The sequence below is a fragment of the Bos taurus genome, chromosome 18 (genome assembly GCF_002263795.3).
Source record: "Bos taurus isolate L1 Dominette 01449 registration number 42190680 breed Hereford chromosome 18, ARS-UCD2.0, whole genome shotgun sequence".
Classification (NCBI taxonomy): Eukaryota; Metazoa; Chordata; class Mammalia; order Artiodactyla; family Bovidae; genus Bos; species Bos taurus.
In genome coordinates, this window is record NC_037345.1 from 32,836,105 (window position 1) to 32,852,462 (window position 16,358).

The 16,358-nt window shown below is 47.1% G+C and overlaps 1 protein-coding gene across 1 annotated transcript in view; it reads right to left on the minus strand.

The window, feature by feature from the left end:
• Nucleotides 1-926, minus strand: part of CDH11 (cadherin 11) — a 154,142-nt gene extending 153,216 nt beyond the window's left edge. The window contains exon 1 of the mRNA XM_005218747.5: nucleotides 751-926. The gene's annotated coding sequence lies outside the window, so the exon portion shown is untranslated. The remainder of the gene's footprint in view (nucleotides 1-750) is intronic.
• Nucleotides 927-16,358: the final 15,432 nt, after the last annotated feature.

Sequence of the window (16,358 nt, forward strand, 5' to 3'; positions counted from 1 at the left end):
CACGTATCGCCCCTGAAGCTGGCGGGAGCTGACACACTTCCCCCGGAGACCCCCGAAGACACTCTGGCTTGAAGGCTGGAGCGCGCACCGCAGTCAGCAGCCCCCCCGAGCCGCAGTCAGCGGACCCAAACCCACGCTCTGAAAGTGCGGGGAAATCGCCGACCCGAGCTGGGTTCCTGCCGTTTTCCGGGGCTTCCCCGGCGATCTCGATGGAGGAACTGAGTCCCCGGGAGCGCCCGGTCGGGATAGAGGAGGAAGGGGTAGGGACCCTGCAGAGCACGGTCACGTCGTCGCTTTCGGAAAGAGGCGCAGCGCCGGCGGGAGGGCGGGCGGGCACCGCGCTGGGGGCGACTTTCCCCGGGAGACCTGACCGGGGGCGGTCGGCGCGTCCGGGGCGCAGCTCTGCAGCTTCCAGCTCCAGCCGGGTGTAAAGCCCCTCTCTCGAGGCCTCGGCGCAGACCCGCTCAGAGACCGGAGCTGCGGGGAGAGACTGGAGCGCACATCTGGCGCCTCTGTCCCCTGAGCTGCCCGCGCCCACAACTGGCTCCCTTCTTCCTTTTCGATTTTTAAACAAATCTTCTCTTAACCTCCGCCCTCCCCAGTCCGCTTAGCATTTGTGAAACCTTGTCGAGTCAGTCCTCCACCCCCCACCCCGCTCGCCAGACATTCTCATCCAGAGATGAGCCCCCCCGCACCCACCCCAAAAAAGCCCCATCCAGGCGAGAGGAAGGCACTGGCGGCGCGCCTCACCTGGGGCCCCGGAGGGTGGGCGCGGGATGCCGGCCGTCGGTCCCTGGCGCAAGGCGAGCGCAGCGGTGTCAGCCCCGGCCCGTGTCCGGGTCCCATTCACAAGTCGGCGGCGGCTGCGAGCGGCCCCCGCGGCATCTGCTCGCTACGCTCCCCTCGGCTGGCGGCGGCCGCGGAATGAGCCGCCGAGCGCGCTAGTGGCAGGAATGAGAAACCGGGGGGAGGTGGCGGGCGGGCGGGCGGGGGTGGGGGGGGCGGAGAAGGAGGGAGGCCGCCGCTGGGAGGGAAGGAAAGGGCGGGGGGGCGGAGAGGAGCTGAGGCCGCAAGACGCGGCTAGCTCGGCCTCGCGTAGGCTGCGGGGGCCGGCCCGTCCGCGCCCCTCCCCCCAGGGACCCCCGGGATGTCAGCCCGGGGATTCGTGGCCACCCCCCTACCCCGCTCTGGGTCGCCGCACTCCGGATCCCCTGGGTCTCAGATGGAGTCTGGAGCGGCTGAAGTTGGGCTCCAGGGACGCACAGCCAATCAGGGAGGGCGGCAGAGGAAAGCTGGGGAGGGCGCCGGGGCCCCTCTTTCCTCCTTCGCCCAAATCCGCTCCAGCTGGTCAGGCTGGGCCCTGGCCCAGGAGGCTTGGGTGGTGGGTAGGGGGAAAAGCATCGCCCAAGTCGGGTAGGCAATCGGGAACTGTTCCTCCTCACTCCACCACCCCACGTTCCAAAGATCCCTCCACGTCGGCGGCTTCTGCCCTGCCCCCTCTCTCCATCCCTAGCAAACTCTGCTAAGGGTGCGGATGGTGAAACCTGGAGGAGGGAGACTTTGGACTCGGGAAGAGCCACGTCTCCTTCTCTCCCAGGTCTCCCTCCCGCTACCCATCTCCAAAGCCTAGTGTGCGTAAGGGTAACGGGGCCGGGGAGGGGGCCAGGATCGCTTAACCAGGGTCGGCCCGGCCCCCGCCCGCACGAAGGGTCACTTGTTGCCTCAGGCCCCTTCGCTGCGCCCCCCACCCCAGGCTCCGTGGAGAGTGCGGTTCTGCGGGAGACCCGGCCTAAGGATTCAGTGCCCGCATCCTTCCTGAGTCCTGCCCTATACCCCTCTAAGAAGACGCCTTGGAAGAAGGGGCCCCGGGCCTGCTTCCTGCCCTTGTGGAGTCGCTGGGAGAAAACGTTGGCCGGGCCTGGGCTTCGGAATCACGCCAGGGACTGGGCGGGGCGCTCGTGCCTCGGGGAACGGTATTGGGACCCGCACACGCTGCCGTCCCTAGGGAGGAAGGGGGACAACTGTGACCGGAGGGGGACCCCTGGCCGGAGCAAGTTTCTCGAGTGGGAGGTGGCAGAAAAAGCTGAGGTGGAGGGAAGATGAAGCAGCAAAAGGATAACTGGAATCCCAGGAGGGACAACGATGAGGACCGAAAAGGAGTGACGGGCTCTCCAAGAAGAGGGAGGGGGCGAGAGGGGTGCAGTCGGGCCGAGGAATTAACATTAAAAGAGGTCGAAAAAGGAAGAGAGCGCCTCGGACAGCGCGCGAACGGGGAACTGAATTGGAGAGGTGGCGGGACCGAGGGGGGCGACCAAAGCCCGCCCCCGGGCTCCTCGCCCTGGGCTCCCGAGTCCGCGTAGCACAAGGAGCCTCGGCGTTCGCACGCGGCGCCCGGGATGCGCGCGGGGGCTGGCGGCGGGGCGGGGCCATCCGGTACCACGCCCTCGCCCCCCGGGCGCCCGCGGGCTCCTCGGCGATTCCGGGATTCCAGAGGCGCCGGAGGTCGCCCCCGCCCGCGTCCAGGGCAGAGCCGCCGAGTCCTTCGCTCTCCGTTTCCCGGTGGCCCTTAAACTGCTGGTTCCTGGGCTGGGGGTGAGGCCGCTGAGTTTGCCATTTCTCATTTCTTTTGCTCTTAAGTGCACCCCCCTCCCCTTTACTTCCCGAAGGTTGCAAGGAGACAGGGCTCAGGGCGCCAGGTACCCGCTCTCGCCGCACAGGTGCCCACGCGACGCCCGCGTGAGGCTGAGGAGGCGGAACGCTTTCCGGGAGCGCAGTAGCGGGCCGCGGTGCCTGTCTCTTCTCCCTCCTCAGATTGGTCCCTTACCCCACGGAGCCCCTTCCACACCCTACCTGCGTCCTGTCTTGGCGTCTCTGGTCCTGTCTGTTCACCTTCCACTTCTGCGTTCTAAGCCCTAAAACCTGGAATGTCTCCTAGGCCTCGGCCAAGGTCCCCACCCTCTAACGGGGCAGAGCACGGTGATGGGGGCTCTCAGTTCCAGGGCAGGAGGGAAGAGGGGCCCGCTCTCCCTCAGAGATACGTGCGTTTGGCTCTTTGTCTCCTGACTGTGGTCTGAATTTTCTTATGCTTTCCTCGCAAGTGGGAACAGGAAGGGAATGTGTAGGACTCATCGGTCTAATTGCAGGTATACAAAAATGTCGAGGATCATTCACGATGGTTAGGACATGACTTGATCCGTGAGAAAAGTCATTATTTCCATTTTGGAGGTACAACCAAGGATGGGCCTCGTCACATGTGACCTGACGTTATCCGGAATATATCCTTTGCCTTTGTTTCAGAATTCGTCAAGCAACAGCAGTTTGGTGGTGGTGGTGGTGAGATTTTTTTTTTAGACCAGGGGTCCCATGGTCCATGGCCTGTTAGGAACCAGGCAGCAGAACAGGAGGTGAGCAGCAGACTGGGAATGGGGAGAGAACCAAGCTTCACCTGCCACTTCACAGTTGCTCCCCATCTCTGGCATAACCAGCCAGTCCCTGCTCTCGCTGACCCCGCCCCCCGCCGTGGAAATATGTGTTCCATAAAACGGCCCCTGGTGCCACAGAGGTTTCGGACTCTTCTGTGAATGATCACATATTGGGTTTTAAAAAGTATGTTAAAAATCGGTTGGTAGATTTTTACTGACATTGCACACCTGAATCAGACAGAACTCCGTGTATAAGGGCTGTCAGTATTCCTTTGCGCAAACCAGCAGTTTTATGCCTGGGTATCTACTTAAGACAACTAGAAATTGATGTCAGCCCACACACATGTACCTGAATAGCAGAATTAGCCATTATAGCCCAAAGCTGGAAACTGTCCAAGTGTCCATCTACTAGTGAGTGAATAAATAAAATGTGGTATATCCATATAATGGAATAGTATTTGGCATTAAAAAGAAAATAAATACAGCTGCATGTTACAACATGAATGAACCTAAAAAACATGTGAAGAGCCAGAGGCAGAAACCCTATATTTTCTGATTCCATTTATATGAAATGTTCCAAAAAGGAAAATTTATAATAGAGACAGAAAGCAGATCAGTGGTTGTCCCAAGGGTGTGAATAAAAACTGATGAAAATGGGCTTGAGGGAACTGTGTTGGATGATGAAAATGTTCTAAAATTGGATGATGATGATGGTTGCACAAATCTATACATTTACTAAAATTCATTGAGTCACAATCAAAAAGAAAGGCAAAAATTTTATTTTACACCTTTATTCCCAGAGTATCTATGACCTGCAGCTGAGCCCCAGGGGGAAACTTTTTGCAAGGCAGTTTTCTAGAGAAATGTAAAAAAAAAAAAAAAAAAAAAAAGCTAGTTCTTGTGGAAAGATAACCATGCTTCTATTCAGCGAGTTCTATTTTGGCAAATGCTTTGGAGAATCTTATAAGTGTTAAAGCAAGTTAATTTCCCCCTTTCACTCTTAAGTGATTAATTCCTGAGAACCAGAGTTAGGCATTCCAGTTCGTGACATTTTAAACACACCTACACATAGGCACAGTACAAAGTGCACATTTCCGAGGGGATTTTTTTATGACTATGTTAGGTTCTGTCTTAGAAATCCATATCAAGCTCTTGGGTGGAGTATTGTGTGATTACAGTTTGGATTAAAAAAGGAAAAGAGAAAAAAAAAAAAGAAACCTCTTTTTTGACAGTTTAAATTAAAAGGTTCGGTTCATCCAGGCAGCCGAAAGTTTGGGTGTTTATCTTAACTTGCCTCACCTTTCCTTCACCTTGTTCTTCACAGGAGGAAGCCAGGGTTCATAGTTGCTCTGGAGGCAGGATTAAACAGTCCCCTCTGCTTCCTGACTCTTCCAATCCAGACAGAGATGAGGCTCAAATGGGCCTTTTCTTGTCTTTGTCCTTGTCAGCAAGAAGCTGATAATTTCCTGTTGGTTCCTTCATCAAAGGTACCAGGCTGTCGTCCCTTTGATGTGTCTGTCCTCAGACTCTGAAGATAGCCAGACCCTGCTGAGTCAGTTCCTTGTTTTCACTTAGAAGCCCTAGGCTACCCCAGGCCTTCTCAAAGCTTCCTGCTCTAGAGACAGCCTTTGGTAAATGGTATAAAAAGAGAGGCAAGATCCAAATAGGGAGATGGCGTTATCACCTTGTGGTAGGCTCCCATTATGCCTTCCCCAGGCAGAGGGAGTATGCTGAGGAAGACTGAACAGGTATGCCTTTTCCGAACCGGACGTTTTAGATGGAGATTCTCACAGCTGAGCCCACAGAGATAGGTGGGGAGACTGCAGGCCTTGGATCTGAGTCTGATTCTTGCTTTTGCTGTTTTCTAGTAAGTTTCTGTGAGATTCAGTTTACAGTTCCATAAAATAGGGTTTGGTATCTGTGCCTGGATTGTTGCAGGGATTAAACGTGCCCATATACCTACAGCAGTGAGCACTGTGCTTCAAGCAGGGGCTCAATAGATGGAAGTTATTAATTATTATTATTAATTACGAGGTCTGATTATTATCACACCTTAAATCACCTGGGCAAGAAAGAAGTCATGTTATAGTTATGAATTATAACAATGTGGAGTTTCATCTTATCATAAATGATACTAATAATAAAACTTTTGGTCAAGAATATTTAGCAGTTCAGAATTAACTGACACTGTGAGGCCTGTCATGGGTCATATAGATCAGATGTGCCAACCTTGGGGGCCAGGCCCTGGATTCATGTCCTAGATCTGCAAATTCACTGAATTACCTTGGGTAAATCATTCTCTTAGTCAGAGCTTTAGTTTCCATAGATGTAAATGAGAACTTATCCAAAGTAAGTTCTGAGGAGGACCCTTCCAGTGCTGAAAGTCAGACTATTGAGAATCCCCATGGACAGAGGAGCTTAGTGGGCTTCAGCTCATGGGGTTGCAAAGACCTAGACAAGACTAAGCAGCTTAGCAGAGCACAGCACGTGAAAATTAAAAGGGGCTCCCCTGGTGGCTCAGACGGTAAAGCATCTGCCAGACCAGGGTTCGATTCCTAGGTCGGGAAGATCCTCTGGAGAAGGAAATGGCAATCTACTCCAGCACTCTTGCCTGGAAAATCCCATGGACGGAGGAGCCTGATAGGCTGCAGTCCACGGGGTCGCAAAGAGTCGGACATGACTGAGTGACTTCACTTCACTTCACTTCCCTGGTGGCGCCAGGGAAGCCACAGATGGTGAAGAACCTGCCTATATCTCTTAAATGCAATTCCCCTTTCTGCCACTAGGAGCAGTCAGACAGTCATCTCGGGCTAAGCCCTGACCAGGCATTCTCTGTCGCAAACAGACCCTCTTTAACTCGGTTAGCAGTGCTTCTTTTTCTTTCCCTTTCGCCTAGACTGTAAGTTCCCTCAGGGCAGGTATGATAGTTTTCGGTTTTGTTTATATCCCCAGCATCTAGTGCATTAAAAATCCAATCAATATATTTGATTAATTGATAATGTTAAGCAATATTGTTTACTAAGGCCAGTCTATCAGTCAAATATTAGGGTATGAATGACCCCAGCATTCAGTGGCTTAAAATAACAATTATATATTTTCATACATCTGTGGGTTGGCTGGGGTTGCCTGGTCTAGATTGGGCTGAGCTGTGGCAACTCTGCTCAGCTTCCTGTGTTTCTCATCCTCCTTCTTGGGGCTATCTTGGGCGTACTCTCCTGGCGATGGCAACTGCACAAGACATCAAGCAGAATTATGCATAATGTCTTGAGGTATAGGCTTAAAACTGGAAACTATCTTTTCTGTCTCATTTTGTTGGCCTAAGCACACCATTTGGCCCCACTGAAAGCAAAGGGGTGGAGAAATATAATCTGATTTTTTAATGGAAGAAATTTGAGAAGTTGCATAAAAGAGTCTCAATTCAAAGAAAGGTAAAGAGTTGGAGTATTAATGCCCTCTCCTGTAAGTAAAACCAGATTTCCATCATGCCACCATCCTGGGACATCTTGGGTTGTCAGGGCCCATGGGTTATATTCTATAATAATGAATACAGTAGTCTAGAGGAGACAGAATATCTCCTCTACAGAATACAACATTAGAGGAGACAGAAAATCAGAAGTAGATTGCAGTATCCTACCAAACTGTCGTCACTGCTGCTGCTGCTAAGTCGCTTCAGTCGTGTCCGACTCTGTGCGACCCCATAGACGGCAGCCCACCAGCTCCTCAGTCCCTGGGATTCTCCAGGCAAGAACACTGGAGTGGGTTGCCATTTCCTTCTCCAATGCATGAAAGTGAAAAGTGAAAGTGAAGTTGCTCAGTCCTGTCTGACTCTTAGAGACCCCATGGACTGCAGCCTACCAGGCTCCTCCATCCATGGGATTATGTCCCCTTTATTCTGAGGTTCAAGTTGGAAAGGAAGAAAGCAAGCAGAAATAATAATGTAAAATATTAATCACCCACTTATATATAAAACTAGAAATTCTCAAAACATCCCTTCAAAGTATGTATTATTATCCTTATTTTACAGATGAGAGAATTGAGGCAAGGAAATTACATACATTGCTCAATATAAATGCAACTGATAAGTAATGGAGCTGGAAGTCCAACCTCTGTATGTTTGACTCGAAGGCTTGCCCTTTCAGTGGAGGAGCTCAGGCAGCAGAGTCTAATCTTGACATCTTTGGGGGGGTTGGGGGAAGAGAGAGACGATCTTGGCTCTACACCCGAGACAGAGGACATCCATTGGATCCCTAGGCACAGTGCCTGGAACACAATAGGTGCACAAAAAATACTTTTATGAAAGGGTAAAAGATGAAAGAGTGAGAGGAAGTAAGAGAAAGAGGAAGGGAAGGTCAATAGAAGTGGAGAAAAGACAAGAGGAAGAAGGAGAATAAGAGATGGTATAAGTATGTTGATCCATTTGGAAAAACCACAGTTTTCCATCATGGGCAGAAATCTGTGGATTCTGAGTGTCATTTGTCCTCTGCCCCTACTCATGCTGAGAATAGTGGCCCCATTCCTGCCTCTATGCCACAGCCTAGAGGGTGCAGCCTGAGCCAGCCCTCAACTATTTTGCTCATCTACCAGTCTCTGCCTTGATCAATCAAGACACACTCATTTTCTTGTTCAAAGTCAGTTGTACTTCAGATTCAAGACACTTGCATTTCCTCTGCCTGAAGCACCCTGGCCCCTTTCCATGGTTTGCTCCCTCATTTTGCCTGTTTACTCAGGATTTACCTGCCTGTCTTATCAGCAGAAGCACCCATTCTGTAGTCTAATCCATTGTAGGCTACCCACATTTTATCCCTTTAGACTGCTTTATTCTTGTTTATAACATACTTATTTACTTCACATCATATGACACATTTTAATTTACCTGTTTTATTGGCTATCTTGCTCCACTAGGAGACAAACTTCTTTGGAAGGGCAAAGTACTTGTTCACTCCTCTCTCGTTCTCTCTTGTTCAGTCCTGTATCTGGAGCATCTAATACTGTGCCAGACATATGGTAAGCACTCAGTAAATATTTGCAGAATGAACACATGAATAATGTATGGATGAAAAATGCTAACGGAACGGATGAATCCCCAAACCAAGAGCAAATGAATCATCTGCTTGAATCTAAACGTGGTGCAAGTGTCCCTTATTTACAAAACGAATGTAATGATGCCAATTATTCACACTACAAAATGATTCTTCAGTTTACCAAAAGTTTCATTTGAAAGCTAGTTAAAATAGCTTCCTCATTTAGTGATTTTAAAAATATAATCCAATGTACAAAATAGTGGTGTGCAAACACCTTTTCTAGAACATATGAATTTCTTAAAATGAATTGCAGGTATGCATAATGATGATTCTGATTCTGATTTCTAATTCTGGTTTGTTTGTTGTGTGGACAAAGAGAGTGGTTTATTAAAACTCCTCACAGAGGGCTATTTCAATGTTTGTATGTGCATACATTTACATTACTTTTTAAGCTTGTGAATAGGTGCATTTAAATAAGTTTGTGCTCCTGGAGAATCCCTGGAAGTGTTCTCAAGATTGGTACTTTGCAAATCAGCTGGCTTTGCAAACAGTCTAAGGTTGGTTTAGGCTACAGAATTTGAGAGTTCTGGGTTCCAATTTGCATGAACGTTGAAATGTTGGCTATCAGTGCTGCAAAGGGGAAGGCAGAAATGATCCTTAAATGGAGAAGGCTTAAAAAAACCTTCTCGAGTGTCCTCGGCTTAAGATAGATGAATGTACGCAGCACAGACTGTGAGTATGTCAGTACTTTAGCTCCTTGTTGTGTGCGTTTCCCCTTCCCTATTCAGTTGCCCCTCTGGTGGCTAAGAGATAATAGTGATGTTTCTGTAGAGCACAGGTGGGTCACAATAGAAGGCAGTATTTTATTCAGGTGGCTCAAGAGCCTTCTTCTTGGAAACACTATATCAGAGAAGTTTCTCTATTCTGATTGACAGTCACTTTAGTCCTGGGTCTTAAGCCATGATGGATTCCCCATTGCAAAGAGTATTGTTCTGGGCAGGGGTAGAATTAAAGAATAAACTTTTTTTAATTTAAATTTATTTATTTTAATTAGAGGCTAATTACTTTACAATATTGTATTGGTTTTGCCATACATCACCATGAATCCGCCACAGGTGTACACGTGTTCCCAATCCTGAACCCCCCTCCCACCTCCCTCCCCGTACCATCCCTCTGGGTTATCCCAGTGCACCAGCCCCAAGCATCCTGAATCCTGCATCAAACCTGGACTGGCGATTCGTTTCATATATGATATTATACATGTTTCAATGCCATTCTCCCAAATCATCCCCTCTCCCTCCCACAGAGTCCAAAAGACTGTTCTATACATCTGTGTCTCTTTTGCTGTCTCTCATACAGGGTATCGTTACCATCTTTCTAAATTCCACATATATGTATTAGTATACTGTATTGGTGTTTTTCTTTCTGGCTTACTTCACTCTGTATAATAGGCTCCAGTTTCATCCACCTCATTAGAACTGATTCAAATGTATTCTTTTTAATGGCTGAGTAATACTCCATTGTGGAGAAGGCAATGGCACCCCACTCCAGTACTCTTGCCTGGAAAATCCCATGGACGGAGAAGCCTGGTAGGCTGCAGTCCATGGGTTCGATAGAGTCGGACACAACTGAGTGACCTCACTTTCACTTTTCACTTTCATGCATTGGAGAAGGAAATGGCAACCCACTCCAGTGTTCTTGCCTGGAGAATCCCAGGGACGGGGGAGCCTGGTTGGCTGCCGTCTATGGGGTCGCACAGAGTCGGACACGACTGAAGCGACTTAGCAGCAGCAGCAGCAGCAATACTCCATTGTGTATATGTACCACAGCTTTCTTATCTATTCGTCTGCTGATGGACATCTAGGTTGCTTCCATGTCCTAGCTACTGTAAACAGTGCTGCGATGAACATTGGGGTACACGTGTCTCTTTCAATTCTGGTTTCCTTGGTGTGTATGCCCAGCAGTGGGATTGCTGGGTCATATGGCAATTCTATTTCCAGTTTTTTAAGGAATCTCTACACTGTTCTCCATAGTGGCTGTACTAGTTTGCATTCCTATTCATTCAATGCTTATTAAGTACTTTAATTTCAGTCTTTACAACTGTTCTTCAGAGTAAGTATTCTTATGCCCATTTTAGAGGTAAGAACAGGGAAGCTTGGAAAATTGAACCACTTACTCAAAGTCAAATTGTTTGTTAATAGATGAATAATTAAATGTGATTTAATTGCTCAGAGTCTACAAGAGAATATAACTGGGAACTAATTTATATGGAGGGGTGGGAAAGAGAGGTGAGTGGAGGCCTTCTTAATGGTATTCTTTTCAAGCTGAGAATTAAAATATGCAGATGGGCTAGTTAGGATTATTGTAGGGAGATACTATTACTGGAAGGCATAGACTACAGAAGGGCATTGAAACAAGATGGAATTTGGAGGTTTTGAGGACCTAAAAAATATCTGTAAAACTGATATTTAATGAGCTTTGAGGAAATACAGAGATATATTACCCAGGGTGTCGCAGGACAGGGAAAGAATCCTGAATTGTATCTCAAATGCACTGGGCAGTTGTTGATTTGTTTTTACTTAAGTAGAGGTGATCTGTTGTATTAGTTAATGAAGAGCATTTTGGCTGCTAGTGGATGAGAGACAGAGGGGGTGCATGGGTCTTTTCAAATTAATGTTTTCATTTTCTTTGGATATATATCCAAGAGTGGAATTGCTGGATCGTATTGCAGATGGTGACTGTAGCCATGAAATTAAAAGACGCTTACTCCTTGGAAGGAAAGTTATGACCAACCTAGATAGCATATTCAAAAGCAGAGACGTTACTTTGCCAACAACGGTCCGTCTAGTCAAGGCTATGGTTTTTCCTGTGGTCATGTATGGATGTGAGAGTTGGACTGTGAAGAAGGCTGAGCGCTGAAGAATTGATGCTTTGAACTGTGGTGTTGGAGAAGACTCTTGAGAGTCCCTTGGACTGCAAGGAGATCCAACCAGTGCATTCTGAAGGAGATCAGCCCTGGGATTTCTTTGGAAAGAATGATGGTTAAGCTGAAACTCCAGTACTTTGGCCACCTCATGCGAAGAGTTGACTCATTGGAAAAGACTCTGATGCTGGGAGGGATTGGGGGCAAGAGGAGAAGGGGACGACAGAGGATGAGATGGCTGGATGGCATCACTGACTCGATGGACGTGAGTCTGGGTGAACTCCAGGAGTTGGTGATGGACAGGGAGGCCTGGCGTGCTGCAATTCATGGGGTCGCAAAGAGTCGGACACAACTGAGCGACTGATCTGATCTGATGGTCATATCATAATTCCATTGTTAATATTTTGAGCAAGCACCATACTGTTTTCCATGGTGGGGGCTCCAGTTCACATTCCCACCAACAGTGCACAAGGGTTCCCTTTTTTCCACATGTTTGTTACCACTTTTTTTTTTTTAGAATGATGGTTCTCTTCTTTATTGATTTGTCAGAACTTCCTTATCATATAAAACTCATATGAAATCTGAAATAGAGTCTATTTATGGACAGTCTATTTCATCAGTTTTTTTTTAATTTTATTTTTTTTATATTTTTTTTTCATCTTTTTTTTTTTGTTACCACTTTTTGTGTCTGTCTTTTTGTTGAAAGTCATTCTGACAGATATGAGGTGATATCTCATTTGCATTTCCCTGATGATTAGTAATGTTGAGGTTCTTTTCATGTGAACCCCAATGTTCATACCATTACATACAGTAGCCAGGGTATGGAAGCAACTTGTGTCCATTGATAGGTTAATGAATAAAGAAGATGTGAGATGTACATGCACGCGCACACACACACACACACACACACACACACATGAAATATTACTCAGCCATAAAAAATAATGAAATTTTGCCACTTTCCCATGGATGGGCCAGAGATGATTATGCTTAGTGAAATAAGTTAGAGAAAGACAAGTACTGTATGTTTTCACTTATATGTGGAATCTAAACAAGAAAAGAAATGAACATAACAAAACAGAAACAGACTCCTAGATGCAGAGCGCAAACTAGTGGTTATCAGTGGAGAAAGGAGTAGGGGAAGGGGCAAGCTAGAGGAGGGGATTTAGAAGTACACACTACTAGGTTTAAATTAAGTAAGTACCAGAATATACTGTGCCACACAGCAAATACAGCCAATGTTTTATAATAGCTTTATATGAAACATAATCTATAAAAATGTTGACTTGTTATGTTGTTATACCTGAAGCTAGTATAATATTGTAAGTCAACTATGTTTCAGTATAGAAAAATAAAGAATGGATGCATCCAGATTGTTGCAGTTTACCTGTAGACAGGGGCTGCTGGCTTGGACTAAGGCCATGGTGCAAGTTCTAGGTGTGTTTTGGATTGGAAGCAGGGCTTTGTTTTGAATTGGTTGTGGTGGGTGAGAGAACTCCCATGAGTCATTATCATGAGACTAACTCAAGCAGTTGGATAAAGGTGCTTATTATTGACCAGAAAGAGTCTGGAGAATGACCAGGTGTGTGAGTTTGGGAACAGGTGTAGGAGGTAAGGTGCCCCAAGCTGCAGCTTTATGAGACCATTTTGGACAGTAGGCTGCTCACCTTCCAGTACCCACAAATACCCTCCTGGGTCAGGAAGACAGTGTCACCTGATGGTTAACCAGTTAAAAAGAGAGACTCCTTAGCTCTGACCAGACTCGGACTTTGGACAAATGCTTGCCCTGCTCTGAGCCACTTCTTGTCTCAAAGGAGGAGTTTGGCCCAAAGACTTCTACATTTCTGTTTCCCTCTGCTGCTGCTGTTGCTGCTAAGTCGCTTCAATCGTGTCCGACTCCGTGCGACCCCATAGAAGGCAGCCCACCAGGCTCCCCCGTCCCTGGGATGTTTCCCTCTAAAAGCCCATAATTTCTGAATACGTTCACTCTAGGCACGGTTTTTCAAAAGTATGTCCAAAGAATATTTTTATAGTAATTCTGTGTCAGTCAAGAGTCCTGTCCTGAGACACAGGTGATATAGGACGCAGAGCAGCAGTAATGGCTAGAGGGCACTCAGGGGCATTCAGTCCACTCCAGAGCTCAGGGCAAAGCTCATCCAGCTCCCCTGCTGCTGCCACTCAGGGCCGTTTGTCAACAATCCCTTGTTGTTCATGGCCTCCAGAGATTTTTACCTGTTCACTTTCTCACCTGAAGTGTCCATGCCATTACTCATCTCCTTCTCTGTTGCTGGCAGGGGAGGAGCAGAATTCCACGACACAGACAATGCACTTAGACATGGAGCTGCCTTAGTCTGAATCCTAGCTGTAACCCTTACTCACTGTTGGCAGATCTTTTTCTCCATGACCCTCATTTTCCTCATCTATAAAATGGTAATAACATCTGTACCTCCTGCGGAGAATTGTTGAGTTGGAAAGGTGATAAATCAGAGTACCTGGAATACAGTACATGCACAGTGAATGTTTTTTCCTTCCCCTCCCTTCCCCCCTCAACTCACTCCTACTTGTCATTATCTTTCGTTTCTCAGAATTGAACTAAGACATCAAACGTTTCAGGAAAGTATTTCCTGACCTTTCCTTTCCCACAGAGTCTTGTCTCTAATTTGCTCTCGCCACAGTGTATCATATCCCCTGTGCTCATCTGTCCCACCCAGTCCCTTTGTAGGAGAGGTCTAGAGACCAACAACCACTGATACTTCATCATCGTCTCTCAAGCACACAGGCATACAGTAGGTGTTCAATAAATGTTTGCTAACATTTACTGCCAATGAGGATGTTTAAGGAAGGCATCCTCAAAAAGAGATGATGACCAAAGAGGAGGGAGAGAAAAAATCACCTATGCCCGCTCCTCTAAAGAGATTTTAGCATAGAATATGAAGGGAAAATCCAACCAGTCCATTCTGAAGGAGATCAGCCCTGGGATTTCTTTGGAAAGAATGATGCTGAAGCTGAAACTCCCATACTTTGGCCATCTCATGCGAAAAGCTGACTCATTGGAAAAGACTCTGATGCTGGGAGGGATTGGGGGCAGGAGGAGAAGGGGACGACAGAGGATGAGATGGCTGGATGGCATCACCGACTCGATGGACAAGAGTCTGAGTGAACTCCGGGAGTTGGTGATGGGCAGGGAGGCCTGGCGTGCTGTGATTCATGGGTTAGCAAAGAGTCGGACACGACTGAGCGACTGAACTGAACTGATGAAGGGAAAATAGGGTAAAAGCAGAATCCATTAAATGGCCCCAATTGCATTAGTAGTTCTCTGTTATGTGGCATACAATCATCATGTAGTCTTCAGTACAAGCAATTCTTGATTGACTAAGAAATGTTTATCAGAAGAAGCAAAATTCATGGTGCGTATTTGCAGTCTGATTTGCTCTCCTTCTGTAGCTTTGCTTATATCTATGGAAAACTAGCGAAATGCACCCAGACAGTCTTAATTTCTTTATGTCAGTTGAGTCACAGCAGCAGACATCGGAAGATGTGCTGTAAAATAGTCATCAGAAAAAGCAGTTTGGGATGTGGCAGCTTTTTTCTAGCTAAAAGTTTGCATATTTACAAAAGAGTCTGGTGGAACAAATAGAGATGTAGCCAGACCAGCACTTTTAAGTAGGTAGGATTTCAAAGCAGAAAGGCAACTGAAAATAGCAGCCAGTCCTTTCCAGCCCCTTCCTAATAACCCTGTTTCTCATCCCCATGCCCACCACCTAGTAATTGCTTCTCCACGATAAACATCTTTTCCTTTCCTTTTGTTAACAGGGAGGCTTCTGGAATAGTTATACATTTCATTTGGCCCATGTCTGTCTTAAATATCAAGTCATAAGTGAGCAGAAGTAGCAGCAGCATCCTAAGTAGTTACTAGAAGGGAGGTGCCTTCCCTATATTATTACTGAATATAATTACACTCATTTTACGGATGAGGAAGTCGTATGCCAGGTGGTAAACTGTATGTCCAAGTTGGTACAGCTTAGACATTGTGGAGCTTGGGTGTATCCCTAGAGCCTTCTCGTTCTAGTACACCCTGGTATTTCTCAGATGTAAGCTGACAAGCTTTCTGTCTGCTGAGGTGATAACTTCCTGTAAACTGGACGTTGAACATCTTCTAATGTATCTGTATCCTGAAGCCAAATGCATGGAAACCTGTTCAGCTCTGCCCATGTCTGCATGCGCATAGCATCATCTGCTTTGCATGTATTCCTCCCGCTGCTTAGAACACGTGTGCCCTTTCATACTCTTAATTCCAGTTTATTTTTTGAAAATTTCATGCTCAAGTGTCCTACCCTCCAGAAACATTTTCCTGATACCCCTCACTGCCCCTTTCTCCCCTGCTGCCAGTATAAACTCAGCATTCTTCCTTTGTGTCCTGTGCACCTGCCATGTGCCTAATTCCCAAGATCTTCCTCACCATACAATGAGGTTATGTCGCCTACAGCCTGTCCTAACTTGAAAGTAGTGTTAGGTCAAAAATGCTTTTAATAAATAACCTTCCCTGGGTGGCTCAGATGGTAAAGAATTTGCCTGCAATGCAGGGGACCTGGGTTCAATCTCTGGGTCCGGAAGATCCCCTAGAGAAGGGAATGGCAACCCTCTCCAGTATCCTTGCTTTGGAAATCCCATGGACAGAGAAGCCTGGTGGGCTACCGTCCATGGGGGTTGCAAAAGTCAGACATAACTGAGCGACTAACGCTTTCACTTCAACCTAACCTACAGAACATAATAATTGAGCCTACCCTACCTTACACATTTAGCCTACGGCTGGGTAAAATCATTTAACACAAAACTTATTTTATAATAAAGTGTTGAATATCCCTAATTTATTGAATGCTATTCTGAAAGTGAAGCACAGAATGGTTGTTGTGTATTGGTCATTTAGGCTACTTTCAGGTGGCTGATTGCGAGCTGAGACTTGCTGCCCTGCCCAGTGTCACAGAGGACTAT